A 22542-nucleotide genomic window follows, 5' to 3' on the forward strand; every position below is an offset into this window, starting at 1 on the left:
AAATGAGGAGGTTTATCCTAGATCTTTGCATTTAAATGTCATTTCAGTCATGGGAAGCTCATCCCAGGTCATTCCCTCTTTTTCTGCAGCATTCCACCATAAAGTTGGGAGCTTATTGAGGAAATCTAGACATACAAAATCTTGGCAAAATTTTCACAGGATTACTGTATGCAAGGGTGGACACCTGTTTTGAGTAAAAAGCTAAAGTCAGTTGAAATGGTTTGCTATCCCAGCAATGTAGGTTTTTGTTAGAACAAAATAGTCAGCAATTCACCTGCAGCAGGAGCATGTATGTTATGTTACATGTAAAGCACCTGTGTCATTTTTCTGTGCCACCTGTGTTTGCTTGATGTTGCCTCTGTACATATAATAGATGAGAGAAGGATCTCTGCAGGAAAGCTTTGCTAATTCACAATACCTAGTATTAATATGTCATGAGTGAGTTATATTGCACATATCCACATCTTCGTAATTATGTAAAATTTGGATATAAGCATATATTCCAATGGAGTGGAGATAAATAACCTGTACACTAAGAGAAAAAAAACATTATTTCAGTAATTAGAAGTGTATTTTCTTTACAATCAGTATGATGTTTTTAACCTATGGGAAAAATGCTAGAAGTAAAATTAAACTACAAATCTCATTCCTTTGATTTGTGTTGAGCTCTACTCATTTATGTCTTTATCTGTTCCAGATTTGGCAAGATTTCCCTGTCTGTGGTCATACCCTCTTTTGATCACGCCACAGATGCTCTGGAGAAAGGAATGCAAACTAGCTGCCTGAGATGACCCAGGGTAGCCACGGCAGCCATTAATCTTCCTTTTCTCCAGGCTAAACAACCCCAGTAGCCCCAGCCACTCCTCATGAAGCTTTGTGCTCCAGAACCTTCACCAGCTCCACTGCCCTTCTCTGGACACGTACCTGCCTCATTTGCCTTCCCCCAACTCTTACCCAGAAACACTCAACCCTGCCATCACCATCACCAGGCTCTAGGCCACCAAAACTCCCTAACATATGGGGACACCCCACTGCCTCCCCTTCCTTGCCTGTCCCTTTTGAAGAGTTCATGGCCATCCAGTGCAGCACTCCAGTTGTGCCAGTCAGCCCACCAGGTTTCCATGATGGCAACCTACATCAGTTTTCCTGCTTCACAGTGGCTTCCAGTTCCTTCTGTTTGTTGTCCATGCTGTGTGCATTGTGTAGCTATGCTTCAGCTGGGCCATTGATCCTGCTACCATTTTGAGGGGAGAAGCCCTAATTCCTACATGACCATTCCCAGGCACTTTGTGGTTTCTAACTTCAATAACCCTTGTGTCTTTGCTGCCACATGGCTCTATCCCCTACTTCCACTGAGAAAGACCTCCCTAGCACACTGTCCCTCAAACATTTGTGTGACACTACCAGACTTAACTCCAGGGAACCTGGTTTTATCCCCTTCCCTCTTCAAATCCAATTTAAAATTCTTCATTCCTTCAGTGGATCCATTCATAAGCAAAGAGGTGGCTGTCAAGAATGCACAAAGCTGGAATCCCAAAAGATTTGTGATATAGGACCACAGTCCAGATCTTGCTTGATCTCAGGAAAGCTTAACTTCATAATCTCACTTCAGTGATGTAAAAGGAAATAAATGGTAGAATTACCATTTATTGAAATTGTGGAAGAAACAAATAATTCAAACATTAGTCCTGGAAGGCTACTGTTGTTCTGTTTATTTTTGGCATTTGATATTGAGCCAGCAGACAGGAAACAAACTATGTGAATTAAACTAAATAAATAACCAAATTTTCAGAACAATGCAATGATCACTGACTTAATTGTCAGATGAAATCTAGCCTTTAGATTTACACTGCAGTGAATGCTATTTTAACATTTGAAGAAAATCCAAATTCATTTCCAAAGGTATTGATAATGATTGCATCTGTTACCTTGAACAGTATTTCCTGCTGTGGAAGTTTGTAACAGTTTTAACAAGCCACTCATTCAATCAGAGAGAAGCCAATTTCTAGAGATGTCACAGACACATGAATTATTCTGTGTCGGATGAAATCTCTTTGCAAAGTAAAGGGGATTTCATCCTCTACTTTCCCCTCTCAAATCCCCATAAGTACCATGCTGAAATCTGTTCCCAGCCATAGCCTTCAGAAATGGGACTAAATCTTTGAGATTCTTAAAAACTCAGATCTAGTCCTTTTGGTGGAGCTAGATATTCAGGTAAAAGACATCCTGTATGCTCATTTTTTTTTACTCACAACTTAGTTCAACACTCATCCCTAAATTTAGAGCTGCTACTACATTTCTGCCTTCTTTTTAAAGACTCTTTTGCCAGGTAATATTTCTGCTGATGGAACAGAAACTCAGATCTCAGATTAAAGTCTCACTGCTCTTGGATAAAATAGTAAGCCTGTAACTTGTTCAATAACAGATATAACATGATTCTTTTCCCTCTTTTCCTCTGAAATGAATGGCATGATAGTCTGCACCCTATTTTATTCTTTGCTTTTTTGTTTGCACACCGCGCAAATTTATTCACAATATTAGTGGGTAGATTTTTATTTATACTCTTTACTTTCCACTTTCTTAAGGAAAGAGTTGGACTCTGTTCCTTTTGTTCCTTGGTTATCTGGAATTGAACCAACCAGGTTAGAGCTGAAGGAAGAGAATGAAAGACTGAAAATGCAAATGTGAGAGCAGAAGTTGTTTTATGCAGAATAAATTCATTCACAGTAAAAGGACCAAGAGATGAGAAAACCTACCTATGTAGACTGTGTGCTTTCACAGAATTCATAACCTGTATTCTCTAGGTTTAGATGTTAACATTCACATGGGCATAATGTGGCATCACCTGTAGAAATCCATGTTTTATACAAAAAGATTTCTCTGAGTTTTGCATTTGGTATGAACACAAGATATTCTGGGAAGAAAAATTACTGCCACCTGTTCACATATCCATCTCTGCTTTACTGTCTGGACTTATCTGGTGTAATCAGACCAAGAGTAGACAAACAAACGTGGACTTAACGTCAGTGAGGTGAGGCTCAGGAATCTGAGAACTGACAGAACAGGATCCTCCCCTGTGTATCCGTCTCAGCGCAGAAAGGCGTTCCCTTTTCCAGGCAGATGGCTGATCTATTGGTCTGTGGAGCTAAAACATTTTCCCATGTGCAAATATTTGCACCTGACCAGCACAAAAGAAAAGGCACCATACCTTTGTGTACCGTGGAGGTGACAGACTGTGGGACACCTCAGCACTTAAATGCAAAAGTAACTTGATCTTGCAGAATAAGACTGATATAATTAGGTTTGTTTCGTGTACTACACGTGTTCTTACCAAAGGCTGACACAGAGAAATTTCCAAATGCTGAGGTGTCCTCCACAGGATCAACCAAGTCACTGATCTGCTTCCTTTTGTTTGTTCCTTTTTTCAAATGGATATAGAGATCTACAGTACAAGTCAGAAGGAAATGAATAGTCTCCATGGCAATTAAAAACTCCAGTAGAGATTCATCAAGTCATCCTTTGTACATGTCTAAGCCTGACCTCTGAGAAAGTGAAAAGATACCATACACAGTAACTTTTCAAGTTCATAAGACTCAAAGGACAGCACTCCAGATGGAGTGTGTTGGTGCTTTGACTGTGTTATTGTTTTAGGAAAGAGCCTAAAATGGCTTCAGAAAGATCTATTGTGTCTTCTGCTACCTTTCTGAGGTATCATTCATTAATTCTTAGCTACATGTCCCCAGGTGATTGTAAAAGGCTGGCACACAAGAACCCACCCTGCTATTTAGCACTCAGCCAGCTGCAGAGAGACAAGTTCACGGATGTATAAAAACCACCAGCCTCATTGCTTACGTTCACATGCAGGGAAAAGAGCAGTGACTGCCTGGAGAAGCTACACCCCATAGTGAGGAATATTGCATAGGATGGAGAGAAAAGTAGCCTTGCTCTGCTAAGGGATTTATTAAGTAGTTGGGGCTGTGATTTCACACAGTTCTTGAGCATTTTTATCAGAGCATAAGAGCAGAAGAAGAGCATGCATCTTCCAGACCTCCACTGCTTCACATGGAAGACAGCTCCACAGCCGATACATCAAATTATTATCAAACATTTTCGCATATACATTCCTACTGAGGAGCATTCTTGCCTTAATTGAAAAAATATTCCCTCATGGCCTCAATGGCTTAGTTCTCAGTAATTCATATGCTCTCAACCTTGACAATTAAAAAAAAAAAAATCCTACATTTCATAATGAATTCCAAAAGGGAATTCAAAGATTCAGAGCAGCAGTTGCCCTGGACCTGGAGATTAAATCTTTCCTTCCTTGGAAAAACACCCTTTCTTATTTACCTACCAAACAAATTAATACTGAGGGAGTCATAGTCCAGTAAAAATGTATTATGGGCTGTCCTGCATTCTTGGACTAAAGATATGAGATGCGGAACAACTCCATTAAAGAGAAATAAACCTTTAGCATTTGTTTGGTTGTTGTTTATAAAAGCCAAGGAACAGCTCTATGGATATCTCACAGAGAATTTTAAATGAATAAGCATTATTTCATATGCTATTTCTAGAAGGCAACAGTGCAAATGTGAACCTATCTGAAGTGTTTATGAGGTAGCCACTTTATTAATACCATCAAGTATGGCCACTGGGGATACCTTCAGGCTGCCTTTCCTGACCAAGTGTGTTGACTGCACAGATGGTGAGCTGAGCTTGTACAGCCCTTGGTACAGCTACAGGGCATCTCTGGAGCACAAAGGACCAAACATCTTAAATGCTAGGCAAAGCTGTATCCACAGGCAGCTGTGCTGCCTGAAGGTGTTCTACCATATGGAGGCAGCATTAAAGAGACTGACAGCTCCTTTGGTTATTTACCCTGAAGTGAGTTGCAGGAGCTAAGGATGTTTAGCTTTCCATATTTTTATAGAGAAGGAACTAAAACACAAGCAGGTTAAGATCACACAAAAAGCATGTGGCAGGTCAAGGAAGTGAGGGTGCCTTTAGCTAGCTAATATTAATGGAAAAAAAAGCAAAAACTAATTAGCACCACCTCTTTCTGACTGTGGAATCTGTTCTATTACTCATTTGAATTCCTGAAATTAAGGGAGAAAAGGCACTGTGCTAAGACAAATGAAAGAGAGCATCCACAATTTTTTAACCAACACATAAACCACAAAACCTTTCCTTCCTGCACTGAAACAAATCAAAGGATACGTGTCCTTTGAGAGGATGACTCATCAAGAAAGCTACAGAAAACTCTTCCTGCTATATAGTTTCATAATATAGTCTACTGAGCCATAAACCTAGAAGAGACAATGTCTTTGAGAAAAAGTGAATTCCCAAAATATATTTGGTGAACATAATTCCACAGTTCTATCTACAGCACTAGAGGTTTTTTAGTAGCTACGATGTCACCAGGTGAAGCTGAAATTCATTTAAAGAAGAAATTGTGGTTCCAAGTCTGACAACAGCAAGTGTTGCCAGTGCCAGTAAATACTTTGGCATTACACTATATGTATATTTTAGTAATGTAGGCTCAATATGTTTGTGGCAGTATGCAGATAAATCATGGAAATATTCAAACTACATAGAGATTACAGGGGCAAGTTGCCAAAAGTTGCCAAAAAGATGTCGGGCTCATAGACACATTTTGAAACAGCAAAGTTGAAAAATGTAATAATAAATGTAATTATAATAATTTAAAACAGTGCAGAGAAAAATAAAAATCGTATTTGAATACACAGTTTGTGAAAGTATTGTCTATGCTTGCTAAATCAGGAATAAAAAATATACTTCTAGGGGTATTTCACTCATGAAACTGTAGATTGCTTTGCATGCTGATAGAGGGGTAGGGGGAGTACAGGTGGCAGGATTATGACTCCCATTCCCTTTGTGGGTTAGCAACACAACTGAGTGCTTCTCTATACTGTCTGCCCACAGACACACATGGCATGGGCAACAAATGGGAGGAATTAGAAATCTGCATGCAGTTGCTGGGCTTACTAGGACTCTAATGGAAGTGTTCAAGGCCAGGATGGGGCAGGCCCTGAGCAACCTGGTCCAGTGGAAGGTGTCCCTGACCATGGAAGGGGCTTTGGAAATAAATGATTTTTAAGGTCCCTCCCAACCCAAACAATTCTCTGATTCCATGGAGTGAGGACAGAACTCAGTCCCAACAGCAGCACATATTGCTGGCATGAACGCATTTTCCCCTTTTGGCCATTATGCCCCTCACATGGTACTTGAGGTGAGTGGTTACTGCACAAGTAAAATGCACTATTCCTACTCAACAACATTGGCTCTGCCTTGATGAAGGGAAGCAATGGTAGCTGTCATCATTGCTCTTCTTGGTTCATTTTGACACGTGATTAAAGAATAATCATAATCCCTTGACTGTTACGAGCTTATCTGAAGTTTAACTAGTAGCTAAATGCTAGTTAGCCTTGTACAAATTAAGGGGAGAAACTTACGTTTCAAGGGCACAATATCCACTACAGCCTAAGGCAGGTGGCAGGAAAAATAAAGGCTTGGCACTGTATCTACCAAATGTGAAGCTAACTTCTATTTGGAGAACAACAATTTCCTCAGAGCAGAGCCTTGGCCCTCAGTGTGCAGCTAGTTATCAAGTCCTGAAGTTTCCTTACAAGTTATTTTCTCTTATTTTAGGAGTGTTACTCCAAAATCAGATAAACTGTTAGCATGAAGTGCTTTGGTTTGAACAGATGCCCGAATTCCCTACTGATACTTGAAGGGAAGTGTGCACAATCACTTCCTGTGATTTACCTGCACATCAAGTGCTTTCATGCAATGCTAGTACATATTTGGAATATGTTGTCTCTCCTGTATTGGGTATTATTTTTAATAACTGATTTTATTATCTATAAGATGGATATAGACTTACTGTATGAAACATCAAATATATTGCCAGTGTGATTATACTGTTACATTGTGAGTAGTTATAATCTTATGTTATAAAAAGCTTGATATAGAAAGGCTGCCTCCTCCTGGCATATGTTCTAATCACTTCTTTATGCACCTCTTCAGGCAACAAAAAAACATCTCTAAATATCCTCAAAGTTACCAAGGCACTTACTGTGTGATCATTACAGAAAATTTTCAAACTCATCTCCTATATAAGTTAGACTTAGTAAAACCAGAATAGAAGGGCAGATAGAAATTAGCTTGTATAATAGATAAAGGACAGCTTTTACACAGTTGAAGTGACAATGCTAGGCAAGAGTAGATTCTGAATGAAACACAGATTTCTTTGTTAATTGTAAGTGCCAATTGATGAAGTGATAACTTACATAAGCAACTTATATAAATGTAGCCATTCTACACATTAAACTTGAAAAATGTATTCTCTTTTTATAGCTGTGTTATTTCCTTATTTCCTTTTCCTGTTGACAAAACCACTTATACCATATGGACCTAAAATTCATCTTTATGCTTCAATTAATTATTTGGATAAGACAGCAAAAGGGACTATAGGTGGGGATGATAATTTAGCAACCTGAGCTACTAAACCAATTTATTGCAAGACATTGCATATTAGGGAACATAACAATGATACACTTCTTTCATTTGTTTTTAAAATGTGTACATGCATCTAAATTCTCCTGGTCATTGTTAACTTGTCTGCACAAAATGTTTATCCTCTCTTGATTTAAGAGGAAAAACATGAAAGAAAGTAAGACTGAATTTGGAAGACAGTAGAGAAAGAAAGGATATGCCATTCACTGAAAAATTCCTCTGTATATCATAAATTATATTTTCCTGAACTCTAGCCAGAATTAAGTCAAAAACTAAAACCTTGAGGCTGTCATTCTCTAGGAAAAAAACATGAGTCAGCTGTCAGTGGCTGCACGGGGAAGGGAGGGTCATCAGTGACAGGTATTTAAGACAAATATTGCAACATACAGTCTTGTCCTACTCACCAGAAGATGGAGTGACACAGGCTGTAAAGAACAACAGTGCAAAATGCGTCTTTATAGGCTCTTTTCTCCAAGGAAGAAAAAAAAAAAAATGCATCAAAGAGAAGCTGGTCTGAGCTACTTTAAACTGCTATTTTCCAGAATGGATTTCCTAGGGAAGGAGCTCTGGAATCTGACCTCCCCATTTACAGGGATTACACATTGCTCTCTCTATCTCTCATATCTCCAGGCCATGCAGCTTCCTTGTGTAGGCAGTTTGTGCCTATGTCTTGGTCCTTTCTGGAAGGAAAAAGGAAAGGGATTGTGGGCATGACCAAAGGAAGGCCACCTGGATTAACTGAGCTGGTAAATGAATCAAAAAAGTCAAGAATGTAGCTTCCACAGCAAGGGGTATAAATAAGGAAATACTTCTCCAGTGAATTTCTCTCATAAGCAATTAGAAAATTATTTTATCTTCAGGGCACATAATATAAGTAATATTCATAAATGAAAGGAATTTTCACAGTGAAAAACTGTTATAATTAAAATAATTATTTTAGGTAAATCTATAGGTATTATAGGGGATTTTTTTCACTAAAACAGCACTTTATGCTTTTCTGAAATATAAATTCGATTGCACAATTAAAATAACCCAGAAATGGGCATGTATCCATGACAGCAAACTTCCAGCTCCTGCATAGAATTTTGATTGTTGCTCAACATTTCTTTGTCACTGGTTTATTATATCACTGATTCTATTATCTGCATTTAGAGATGCCTCTTTCTGAAACACCTATGAGAATAGAAGTGTGCCAAGCCCTTCACAATGCAGCTATTCACCGTGGACTCTGCTAAGCAGTCACTCGGGGTTAGTCATGTCAGGAATGGTTGCAATTGCTCCTACAGGGTTTTGTGGGAGGTTTTGTGGGACAGCATCCCTTCCTACACTACAGGAAGATGACACCATAAGCGCGTGTATCAACGCCCTGATTTCTCATTTCCTCCTCCAGCACAAAAATGCATCCAGGCAGGAAGAGCTGCCAGTGACACCCTCCCATTTTGGCACAGAAAGCACAGGGCAGCTTTCTTCCTTTTTCACCACATGATGACTCCTGTGTTTCATCGAGGACCCTGTGCATGGCGGCAAAGCCAGCCCAAGCTCCCATCCGCTTTCCCCTTGTCTCCAGCATCCACCCAGCTACGCAAACAGGGCAAGGCAGAGCTGTGTTCCGCTGCAGCAGCTGCCAGCCTGCACAGCAATGCCACTCCCTCTGCAGAGGCACAGTTTAAGCTTAATTTCCAGAGTACATCTATCCTCCCAGGTTGGTTTGCACAAAGTATTCTGTGTCCCCTCATTCTTTTCCACAGATATAAAACCTTCACTGAATGCACAGCAGGGCCTCAGCCTGAGCAGTGAACTTAATGTGACCAGCTCAGGGATCAAAGGTCTTACTGCACATTTACAACACAAAAAGAGTTGTCAAACAGTATGACAAGAATGATCAAGCATTCAAGAATCGTTCCCTATCACTTTATTTGCTGTTTCCTATGCTCCCTCAAGACCACAATATTACAGGGGCCAAGAAGCCAGAATATTAATCCTCAATAATCAGGCAAGAAGGAAACAAATAGCCTAGGTCAGAATGACAGCCATGCCCCAGTGTGGGTATATTTAGGGGCTTTGTTGAATGGACTACCATGTGAAAAACCTCCCAGTAGTCCTCCCAGCACAGCAGCTTAATGCAGTTGTTTAGTCTCTCATTTCTGAGCTCCTCACCACAGGAGCACAATTAGAGACAGAACAGAGGCATTCCTCAGGCTGGGCTGGCAGGGCTGACCTCCTGCCCTCCCCTTCACCAGGGAAGCAGTGATCTCAGAGAGCACCAACCACATCATTGACATCACGCTAGGCACTGTAATGAGACAGCATGTCCTTTGTCAAGGGGCAGATTCATCCAACTTGGCAGTCCCCAGTCCCAGACATGGCTTACTGGATCTGAATAAATTCACACAGAGAGGAGCAGGGTTGCCTGATGACCACAATGGAAAGACCCTCTGATGGACAGTCTTGATGTCACTCCTCACAAAAAAAAAAGCCAGAAAAGTCCATGAGGTTTTTCAGTTTTGCAAGTGAGTAGTGGTCTTAATAGATATCAAATGTTTAAAATGACCACCATGAAAGAAGCTTGTTTCCTGTTCCCAAATATTAATTGAAAAAGAGACCTTCTGCATCACTGCTCTGGCAAGACCCTTTGTCCTTTCTGTAGTCTGCACATGTATAGAGGTAGATAGATAGGTATATAGGTAGATAGATAGGTATATAGGTAGGTAGGTAGATAGATGGATAGGTAGATAGATAGATAGATAGATAGATAGATAGATAGATAGATAGAAGTTTTTAAAATGTAGATTTGACAGACAGACACAGCAATTTGAAATCTATGGATCAGATTTTAATGGTACATAGAGATTTGCATTTATCAAAACAGTAAACAGGTATAAAAGTACACAAGATTAGGGACAGGTCTGAGATTTAGGACAAATTATTTAAGACTAATCAACCTAGAAATAATTGCTTAATACTAAAGGAAGTTCTTTGCAACTTAAATTAGCAGCAGTTTGACAAATTTAAACCATCATGGATAAATATAGCATGGGTATATTTATTCCCTGAAACTCTTCTTGAAAACTTCAAGTCAGTCAGGAATAGGCAGGCAGCCACTCAGAAGCTGACACGTTTTCTCTCCATCAGTAAAAGTGATTTGAAAAGGATTTGCACTACAAGAATACTCAACAGATTTGCTATTGCTTAGCACAACATACTGCAAATAGAACATTTGCAGCAGACATTATCTGACCTAGGTCATCTCCTGATTAAACATATATAGATTGGAAGAGATTAGTCATTAAACAAAGTAGAAATACAAGCCAAGCTACTGCTTACACGAAGAAACTATATCCAATTAGCTTTGCAAGTGAGCTAAATGCAGGAATTAAGAGGAAGGTAGTTCTAGGACACTTCCGCCAGCACATCCTGTTCAGGATGCCTGAACACACACCTGCTACACCCCTGCAATATATTGACTTATATTTCCATATTCTGTGCCACAGGGACAGTATTTCAAAGATTAATAAATATCGACATCACTGTAATTGGGAAAAATGAAGGATTAATTTAAAAACTTGAGTCAGTAACAAAAAGTCCTGCCACATTGTTTTCAAACGAAGAGTTATAATCACAACACATACATCATCATGCTCCCAGGTCATTCAGGGAGAGGGCTGAGATCTCACTCTAAGCTGGTGCTTCTCTTGAAAGCCAGTCCCCAGGAACTGGACAGGAACCAAGACACAATTGAGCACTAACGCATGACACACAAGCTGTACCTCAGACAGCTTAACCTTAAAACCATGTCTGGCAGAAGAGAAACTCTTCATATAGACCTGGCAAAGGAAAGGCTGTTGAGCACCATGGCAAAGAGGAGAGGGGAAGTTCTTCAGTGACTTAAAAGGAGCTTAGGAACGAAGTCACTTGGCTAAGCAGTTAATTGATTACCCATAATGGTGAGCCCGGTGCATTCATCTGTCAAAATAACAGTATGATCACTTCTCTGTCCCAGATAACCCCAGCAGAGCTCAGGCCAACTTTTGCACAGTATTATATCAGATAAGCTAAGATTTACCACTCAGAAGGAGAAGCTTTTCCTAACATTTGTGTGTCTATGCTGTGACCTGCCAATTCCTCCACTGTGTGTACTTACAACAACACTCTGCTCCAGTAGCTCTGGCATAGGGGACTCCATCAACCTCACAAGCACCCTGTGCTCTCACATCTCCATTTTTATAATTTCTCTTTTTGTTATTATAATAGTAACAGTTTGCCAACACAGTTTCACTGACACAGTTCCATAACTGCATTGATCTATGTGAACTAATTTTAGAGCTTTACAGTTGGTTATTTGATTTCATCTTTGGAGGCATAAATGGCAGACCCCCAATGAAAAACTGAATTCGAATTCAAAGTGTAGATGTCATATTAAGATGACCCACAAGAACTCTGGAATGACCCAACTACATATCCAAAACAAACTCCTTCAGAATGGTAAAAGCTGTAGTCATTGTGCAGTGCTAAACTCCTAAACCATGTTTAACAAAGTGTTTCTAATCAACAAGAACATCAGGGTGACTCAGTAGAAAGTCACAAGTAAATTTAGTAATGGTAGGCACAAAATGCAAATCTGGGTTGTAGATTCAAGTGTTGAGTCCAATATTGTTCAGATTTCAGTGTCATTGTGTCCTGAAGTTGCAGGTTGAATGAACAGCAATTTCAAAAATTTGAATCTCTTGCTCTAACAATTTTTAAAGCCTCTTTACATTTCAAGGAGCACTTAAATTCTCCATTTTACTCTATAAGGCAAAATTCTGCTATCTGATTTTCTACCAGGAGTGGGAGACTCTATGGAAAATTACAAATTTCATGTGTTATGCTACATCTTACCCCACTATGTAACTATGATTAAATTGATTTCATCTTACCAATCTCCCACCAGATTGTTCAACTGGTTAAGTCCTTTCTAAAACATAGACTTTGTAACTGACTCATGCTTTCACTTAGAGAATTATTCACACTGTGGATCTTCACAAGTAGAAACAGCACAACCAATTCTCTGTGAGTCTCATTTTGGGAAGTGAAGCCAAAATAATTACTTTTTCTAAATAAATTTTTACTTCAATGAGAAATTTTGCATAAAATCTACTTTTCATATCCAAACAGATTTTTCTTTTTTCTTTTTTTTTTTTTTTTTTTTTGCAAAATTACAATTTGACACAGCAAAAATGCAAGTCTTTGATCAAGCACTTTTCTTTAAAAGTTACTTTTTTGTTTAAAATGTTTGGTTGACAACAAATAACTCCCTGGATCCCAAATCACCCCTTCCAAAATGTTTGCCTAAATCATCGTTTTCATCCTTCTGCAGAAGCCTGACAAAAAAAGATTTAAAATTAATGAATGAAAAAAGAGTGGACTGAATCAGACTCCACTGTTATTTTGAAGTTGCATGGTGCAGAACCTGTGAATTGGCCCAAGGACTGGGATAGCTTCACCAAAACTAAGAACAAGTGTTACTACTCTAGCCTCCAAATATGTGTTTATTTTCCAAAATATCAACCCTGGCACCTGTAGCAAATGGGCAAAGAGATACTGGTGGGTCTTTCATTTATATCTTTGCTAAATTCAAGACTTAGCATGAACTGGAGAATAACAAAATCTTTAAAACATAAAATAATATAACAAAATCCCCAAAACTGTAGGGTGGAGCTTTTGTTTGCATTTAGGTTTATATCCAATTATTTTCCTATTAGAAGAATTGCAGCAATATTTTTGGTACAACTTAGCTGCAAGGTACTGTTCAACCAGCAGATTAAACCCAGCATTAACTTTCATCCCTCTCAGATTTGCTGACTGCGAGCTGCATTCCTGCATTAGGATGCTGTCTCCAACACATTCAGAATGCAAAACCATCTTGCATAGAAGACACAAAGAGAAAGTAAAAGGGTATCTTCCTTCATGTATAGAATAAACACTTTGTCATTTATCTGTGTAACATTTAAACCTCATTATTGTTCTACGCTACAGGTAGGTTTACTCTCTCTCTCTCCCCTCTCTCCACTTCCCTAGTCAAACTAAAGGAAGCAAGTAGGATATTTTGATTATTAATTAAACAAAGCCACTCCCAATTGCTATGGTGCCACAGAGCAGAGAACCAACACCCAGGGCTACTGCTATTAGAGATTCCTGCTCGCTAGCTCTGCAAGTCGTTGTGGGCGAGACTTATACACAAGGCAGATTTCAGTGAAACTAAGCAAATTGTAGAGCAGCACTGTTCTGGGACTGGTTAGAAGGCTTTACAGAATTCAACTCCAACACAATGTATCTTCCACTTGAACCAAAGCATTTTATCTAGCAGGGTTTCTATATAAAGCAGTTTGCAAGGCGAGCTGAATTTATCATACCAGCTGATACAGCCAGAAAAAGCAAAGGGTGTTCAGTTTGAGATTCACTTAGGGCCTGACTTAACATTAACATTCCTGTAGAAAAATTAAACAATGACCTTTTGACAAGTGGCCAAGAATAGAGCTTGACTTTAAAATTTCTAGAAATAAAAGTAAGACAGATGCATATAGAATTTGGAAGCTGAAGTCTCTCTGCTGAGTGTGAACCAGATCACTGTATGAACTCACAAAAGGTTTGTTTGCTCACCGAACAGGCCACAGGAAAGAAACATGGCAACATGGTGCGCTCTCATGAAGGCAAAACTCTTGAGACTTTCCGGGGGGGGGGGTCTTTGCTAATAAATTTACCTTGCTAATATAATCAGGTACTGCAGAGCAAAAGGAGTAATTTTTCTTTACATGAGCAATGTTAGTGACAGGAAGAAAAGCTTATGAATGTACAGTAAGAATAATACCCCTGGAACAATTTTGCTTTTTAATTTAAATTACCTGTAAACACAAAGCACCAGTTTCATTTTCTTCATACCTTTGTGAATTTAACACTTCTTCTTTTAAATTAACATCTTTATTCTTTGAATCTGACCACAGAAATATAGAATATGCTGAGTTAGACGGGACCCACAAAGGTCATCAAAGTTCAACTCCTCTCCCTGAACAGGACCCCCCAAGAATCACACCATGTACCCCTTTAAGCATCTTTAGTCTTCAAGACACGTGTCAGTTATCTGAAAAAGATTTGTTAAATTAAACTCTTTTTCCTCATTTCCCAAATCCAAAGGAACTAAAAAGCCTGTGAGTAATGTAGACCCAAGCTCTGCTAGACAAATGCAAATTCAACAACAAATGGCCCCACTAACTTTGTTGGAGTCCTCACAATGTCAAGGCATCTCCCAGAAACTCTTACAGCCTGCAACTGAAATAGTTAAAAGGTAGAGCTACTCATATCAGGAGTTTTAAATTTCTACATTTTCTCTATTTAACAGAAGAAAATGAGGTGGTTTTATTTCACAACCAATCTGACTGAGTCAAGGAGACAGTTGGAAAATTCTTATTATTATAGTGCATTCATGCTTAAGTTTCATTGACATAGCAGTGTCAGTCACCAAAAGGATGGTCTCAAAGTCCAAGATGCAGTTTGCTACTTCTTACAGTAATTCTTAGGCTTTTATGATGACTCTACTTTAATTTACCAGCTATAAGAACGTTATTTATTTTTTAGACTGAGGCAGGACAGTTAAGACCAAAAAGTAGGGCTGGTTCTGCATAACAGCTACACGAGAAACAAAGTCAAGCAAGCTAGATGCTGATCTCATGCACACATCTGTCACCAGAGGACACAATGAAAAACGACACACCACAGCTTTGGTCACCATGAAGAGACTATTTTATTTTTTCTGACTCCAATCATTTATAATTCTCAAAAGGTGCCAGTGGATTGGAAGGTGGACGTGCCACCTCTCCAACAACACTGGACAAACTACCAGTCTATCAAATTTCTCCGCCTCTATGAAAGAATGCAAAACAATAGGTTGTTTACAGAAAGTTGTGTGAGAAAGTTCTCTACAAGAATGTAAATTCAGAAGGCTTTAGAAAATCCTAAGAAATCAGGGCGCCACACATCAACCAGGAAGTTGGCAAGGAAATACAGGTGTGACAATCTTACTGGTCAATAGAAAGAAGAAATAGAAGTGTAAGGAACACCTCTCAAAACTATGAAGGCATCTTTAGCTGAACCTACCATCTGATAGATTATTTTTCTTCTAAAAGACGATGAAAAAATAAAGATTTTATAGATCATGCCAAAGGTCTCAGCTCCTAACCATAGAGAACTGCTCTGCACACACACACAATGTGATATTTGCAATATCCAAGTGTCCACATGAAGCTCATCCAAAACTGCAAATAATTTTTAGCTTTTTAGGATCTTTAGTTAGAAAGTACAGTGAGCTAGAACAGATAGTGGAGCTTATAAGCTGATTACAGTTTATTATTCAATCCTCATATGAACCAGGTGAAAGTAGTGCCTATCTTACAAACCTGTAATGAATATAATAGAAATAACTACTGACTCCCATGCCTGTGGTCTTTTGGCAGGTTGCAGCCACATGAATATAGCACTGAATAATTGCTTCTCTCCAAATAACTGACATAATCTACATTACTGCCATCCATTACCTTCAGTTTGTTTTTTAACTTTTTTATAAGATATTTGACATTTAAAACTTAGGATCACTGGAGGGTTCAGCACTGTGTCCTGAACTAGCAAATTGGATTCAGCCCTGCTAACCAGCCCACCAAAGCAGCAAACAGAAGAGCTCCACAACAGCCAAGCAAAGACAGGCATTTTCCTCCATTCTTCCTGTGTTGCTGATTTATATTCCCTTCACTCATTCCAGAAAGGAGGTGGGTGCTACCAGCTGGTCCCTGGTTACTTCTGCCCAGCAACACCTGCAGAATGTAGAAGGCTGCTGGTTGCAGCTCTCCACCAGCTGCCTGTTTGCTCTGCAGCTCCAGCAGCTGCTTGATATGAAATAGGAGGGCAGGAACTGAAATCCCAGCCTGCTGGTATTTGCTATGAGTCAATGCATTCAGCTTTGAAAACCCAGCTAGCTACAGCAGGATAGCTACAAGTCTCTCAACACAAAACAAGAAATTATGCTTTATTTTTTATTTTCATTCAGACATGTTAAAAGCAGAAATGGTCAGGTAATTGGTCAGGCTCCGAACAGGTAATTGACACAGGAGCTCTAATATATGCATTTTTACTTATGTATGGCTCCTCATGTAGTGATCTGCTTTCAGATCACACTCACATCTCCATCTTTTTCCACACAATTTTTTGGCACACGGAGATTAGGCTACCTGTGACTTGACTATATGGGAATTCCCTGCCTCCCAGGGAATCTCCAAGTGATACAGCTAGATACGGGGAACAGCTGCATGCAAAAAGACCTGACTGCTTAAGCTTGCTTCTATTTCAGTCATTGTCAGCTGCTGGAATGATCTTGTGGAGAGGGAGGGCAAATGAGAGACGGGTGCTCTGTCCCAGCTCCTGTGCCTCTGCACCAAGCATTGCTGAAACATATATCAGCCTTTTGACCACTAAGTATTTCACAAGATTTGAGATAGCATTGCTTATGCCACCTCCCAAAAAAAACCCAAAAAAAAACCAAAAACAAACAAACAAACAAAAAAAACTTAAAAAGAGCAATTTAAAACGAGCATTTTGCATTTGAATGCCAAGATAGAGCCACGTTATCATCAAGCCATCAGCTGGAGCTGTGCCAGCAGGAGAATGGGAACACCCATCCTCTATCAGCTCCCTGTGACTGATACTGCTTGTTTAGTGTCACCACCTGCGGGGGTGTGCATTTCCAGACCATGACGTTTAAACAAAAATTTAAGTACACGTTGCCTAAAGTCACTCCAATTGGCTTGAAGAGCCAGCTAGCAATCCTGAAAGGGACATTACAACTGTATTTGTACAGTGTATGACCCACACTGTAGTGAAACATGAGCACCTTATAGGTAAAAGTTAATAACTATTCATTACTGTTCCAGCAATAATATTCTAACCTGTGATCATGGTATGGCATTTTTCCATTAATTTAGCTTATTTTGGGCAACAGATCAGGCATAGATGAGAGTAGGATATATGTGGGTTCCATTATAAGTTCACCTTTGTACCATTTAACCTTTCTTTTGTACATACTACATATGTAGATTCACCAAATAACAGAATTGTTGAATTTGGCAGGCACCTCTGGAGACTGTCTTGTCCAAGTCCCCTGCTTAAAGCAGGGTCACCTACAGCAGGTTGCTCAGGTGAATTCTGAATGTGTCCAAGGATGGGGATTCCACAACTTTTCTGGACAGCCTGTTCCAGTCTTCTATCATCCTCACATTACAAAAGGAAAAAAATTGACTTTATATTCTCATGTAATTTTCTAAATTTCAATTGACTCTCATCCTGTCACTTTATGTCAGAGAAGAGTCTGGCTTTTCCTTCTTTACTTAGAGTCAAAGAATCATAAAATCCTTTGGGTTGGAAGGGACCTTAAAAACCTTCTAGTTCCAACCCTCCTGATACAGGCAGGGACACCTTCAAACTACACCAGGCTGCTTAAAGCCCCATCCAACCTGGCCTTGAACACTTCCAGGGATGAGGCATCTACAGCTTCTCTGGACAACATGTCCCATAGCTTTACCACCCTTTTAAAGGATTTCTTTCTAATAGCTCATTCAGTTTAAGGCCATTATCCCTTGTCCTATTCCTACATGTTCTTGAAATAAGTCCCTCTCCAGCTTTTTTGTAGTCCCCCCTTTAGCTACTGGCAGAGGCTGTAAGGTCTCCCCAGAGCTTTCTACAGGTTAAAAGCCCAAATCAATCTCTTGAAGACATGGTCCAGCCTTCTGATCATCTCTATGGCCTTCCTCTGGACAAGGAGGTCTCGACAATCAGGTATTGATACACACAGATGAGATCCCCCTGAGCCCTCTCTTCTGCAGCTGAAGAATCCTCGCTCTCTGAGCCCTTCCTCAAATGACAGATGTTCCATCTTTTCACCATCTTTGAACCCTTTTGATGGACTTGTTCCAGTATGTGCATATCTCCTTTACTGGGGAGCTCAAAACTGGACCCAGCACTGTGGATGTGCCCTCACTTTCTTTGTCCTGTTGGTAACACAGTGGTCTGCAACACATCATTAGAATACTGTATTACAAAAAGAATTAAATTATGTCAATATTTGAAGACAAGGATTGTAAGTGAGAAGCTTTCAGAAGTATGTTCAACATTCCACATTAGGAAGCACCTCACAGCATGAAGCAGCTGGAATGGAGTGCTGTGTTTTTTCAGAGTTCATCTTACAAACAGTTGAAGGTTAGGCAGGATAAAAGTATTCTTTCCAACCCCATCACTAAGCATGACCACTGAATAATGGCATTAATAATCAAACAACAAGTTTGTTGAACAACTCTTTGAAACCTGACAGAAGAGTTATCCCACCACTTCTCTGGTTAACTTGTGGTAAACTATTCTCCTCACAAACATGAAAAAACAATCCCCACACTTCCCCCACAAAAAAAAAAGCAAGGGGAAAAATTTAAAAAGTAAAATAAGCAAAATAAGAAGGTGAAAACATAGAGGATTTTATACCTGGTCTACATCTGGAGAGTTAGTTTTACAACTTTGTGGCTGAGACACAGATGAAAATAAAATATTCTGGATCTGGAAAATCCAGCTCAGAAATGAGACTGCTAAATCCCAGATTTAACCTTGACAAGGCAACTAGAACTGCCCAAGCAAAGACCCCCACCCAGTTCAGACTGAAGCAGAGAGAGAAAAATGGTACCATGGCATGGACGTAGTGAGGATGTGGTGGAACATCTAAGACATGGCACCTGCAAGAGCTGCTGCAGAAAGGACTCGGCTCTGAAGTCTACTAAAACTGTGCAGTCTGTGTGGCTGACTAAAACTGCACATTCTGTGATGAATACGCAAGCCAAGGCAATGTCAATAATTTGGGAGAAGATGAAGGGTTCTATGGAGCACATCATGCAGGCCTGAAAGTGTCAACACCACGGGGGTCTGCATAGCTCGGAGAAAAAGACCAACACTACCAGGAAAGAGAGAAATTCAGCAGAACAAATGCATGCACTTCATTGCAGAGGTCGTGCTGATTGGCATATTGGCCCCAAAGCAAAAGCAATGTTAAAAAAAAAGACATTAGCACACAGGCAACAGTGGGGCTAAGAAAGCAGTTGTGTCAGTGGTTTCAGCTGGAATTTCACTGAGATGTGTTTACTGCTCATTGAAAAAAAATTAAAAACCAGGATGGAATCCTTCATCTTTATTTTTGCAAACTTTCAGGTAAGTTAGCAAGAATAAAGAGAATAAAGAGAGTCCCATGCATTATTATTTAAGGACCATGAATTCTGGAGTCAGGTCTGGGACATCATGTCACTGATACTCACCAGAAGCCAAAGGTTTTTGATCTTTGAGGCAAAGCATTAGGAAAACTAAGAGGATCTGGGTTACAGATAAACAGACATAAATTTGAAATACGAACAATGATTACAAAGGAACCCTACAGAGAGATCACAGCAAGGTGGCAGCTCTAGGAGACTGGCTGAATTATGAACATTGTGGCTCAGTTACTGACATGTAATAGAGTTTAGCATCCAAGGACCAAGGCAGGCCAGAAACAGAATGAGGCTTAATTAATAGAAAGGGGCTAGTTAAAAAATGTCCATCTGAGACTAAGTACAAAAATAAGCTGTAAACTGTTCAAAACATAAATTTTTCCCCACCATTCTCAAATATTACAGTATAACAAAATAGGAAACTGCTGGCTCACAGATTTCAAGTTATAATGAAAATTGGGTATCAGTTACTCAGACAGGGAAGGAGTCATTGGCTTTAACTTTGCAGTACAGCAAATTTTCTGGTTTTAGGTAAAGCTAGTTATTTTAATTCATTAAAATGCATTTACTTCAGTATAAATATTTCAGACAGGTAAACAGTCTTTTTCTCAGGCTGTGGTACAACCCCAGCTTTCCAATCCCTCTCACCACAGAATTCCTCTTCAGTCATTCACTGCTTCCTTGTGGGATGGAAAAAAATTTTTCAAAGTTAAATCTAAATCCCACCAGGATCAGGCTTTCTCTTATCAAACACAATGGAGCAATTAAGTTCCACATATACTGAAAACCTGGAAACTCCTTGGTGTAATAGACCATGACAGTTTCCTTATTGTTGTGAAAAGGGCATTAAACAATACAAGAGCAAATACATTCAATATGGGTCTTCAAATGACTTAGTGATTTTAAAATGTGTCATTCCCCAATGCCTTCCAGACATCTCATCACATCAAGACTCAAAACAAAGTATGGGATAAGAACTGGCTACATGACAAATCCACATCTTTGTCTAAAAATATGTAAGGGATGCTCCATGCTTTTTATGACAGCCTGTATCAAGTGCTGGCGATTTGTATTATAAACATCCACATGTAAGTGGAAAGAAATGCCTCCAGAGATATCAAAATCCTCATGGATTGCTCTTTTGTTTTGCAAGCAGTAATTAAAGAGTCAGATTATCTTATTTTAAATCCTTAGCATCTCTTCTGCTAGCCAATTTTGAAAAATATCACCAATAAACTGTAGGTAGTGCAAGTTAATTGAGTAATTTATTCAACTAAAAAGAGGAAAACGTTGAGCTGACGTATTTTGGAAAACCATCATCCTTCAGGACAAATCATCAGATTCCTAGCAAAAATTTACCTGAGCTCCAGTTACCAGCTTGAAGTGTTCAGCAATAGAAATCTGCTGAACTTTTGTCTTTCCAGCCATAGATTGAAATGTGGCTTTGTAGTGAAAATAAAGTAGACAGGGAATGGTTGAACCATGGCCATCCAACTCTCAAGAGAATGTCGGGACCACTCCTAAGACTTCAGCTTCTCCTTTAGTAATGCTTTCCATTTGCAAGTGTCAGCAAATATTTCCTGGGCCCATGTGAGAAAAATCACTTTTTTCCCTAACAGATCACAACTGAGCAGGCCTGGGATTCAGTGCTTGCTCCAGCACAAATGCCTATTACACAAATAAACACTCTTGGCATGTGTGACCAGGAATATCAATCGTCAGGGCATATCGCAATCCAGACAGCACCTACCTATAATAGTCATTAAAAGGATTTGAACTATTTCAGGGCAAGAAGGAAACAAAATGGAACCTGCATCTCTCATAGGTGTAAGAGGGTATCTCAGCTCCTAAATTTTGGGGTATAAGGCTTTCTGGAAAAATTTAGTCAAATTTCATCCGAAGAGCTTTCAGGTGATAAAAAACCTGTATGTGGTTAAAGCACTGACAACAGAAATTTTACCGGTTCTCAAATAAATTTTGTTTGCTTTCAACCACTATATCTTACAATATACTACAACTTTAAGAGAACTGGAAGATTGATGACTTCCAGATCTGTCTGTCTCTGGCTTTGACTCAGAGCATTGCCAGTCTGGGACTGACTACACATCTCCTTCATTTCCTCCCATGTAAATTTCTGATATTTATTCTAAGCAGTAGGTCATAAGACTTGGAAACATGTTTATTATGAAATTAGGAGAAATGCCTGAATTATAAAACTTACGTATTGCAAAATACAAGCAAAAGCAAAGCACATCAGAGAATGCCTTCAGAACAGATGTAACATCATCCACCTGAAGCTGTGCAAATTTCTGTATAACATAATGAACAAAGGCACCTCAGAGCAGGGGAACCAAAAATATATTAAAAATCTGATTACTAGCTTTGTAAAGATGTTAAATATTAACAGTAACAGGGTCTACCAGATCTTTATAGAAAAAGAGGAAAAACTTTCTGGAATAGTCCTATTTGGTTTGAAGCTCTCTGAGGCAGTTCCTGCAGGATTTAGTCACTGAGGCAGAGAAAGTAGTCCATTATAAAAGGCCAGAAGAAAACTTGGCAGCTGGGTACTGCTCAGTCCCAGGCCCAAGCAGGGAGCTGTGGGAAAGGCCGAGCTCCCCTCTCTCTTCATTGACAAGGCACAAAGCTGGTTTGGAGACAAGTATAACTATCTGCATCGAGGTCACTGGGTTTG

At 39.4% G+C, this 22542-nt stretch overlaps 1 long non-coding RNA gene across 1 annotated transcript; it reads right to left on the minus strand.

Moving 5' to 3' along the window:
- Positions 1-7961: 7961 nt before the first annotated feature.
- On the minus strand, positions 7962-14126 carry LOC137483391 (uncharacterized). The gene is made up of 2 exons (XR_011004457.1): positions 13926-14126; positions 7962-8213 (listed from the first exon to the last, which is right to left on the minus strand). It is a non-coding gene; the product is annotated as an uncharacterized lncRNA (long non-coding RNA).
- Positions 14127-22542: the final 8416 nt, after the last annotated feature.

The sequence above is a fragment of the Anomalospiza imberbis genome, chromosome 1 (genome assembly GCF_031753505.1).
Source record: "Anomalospiza imberbis isolate Cuckoo-Finch-1a 21T00152 chromosome 1, ASM3175350v1, whole genome shotgun sequence".
In the NCBI taxonomy this organism is placed as follows: Eukaryota; Metazoa; Chordata; class Aves; order Passeriformes; family Viduidae; genus Anomalospiza; species Anomalospiza imberbis.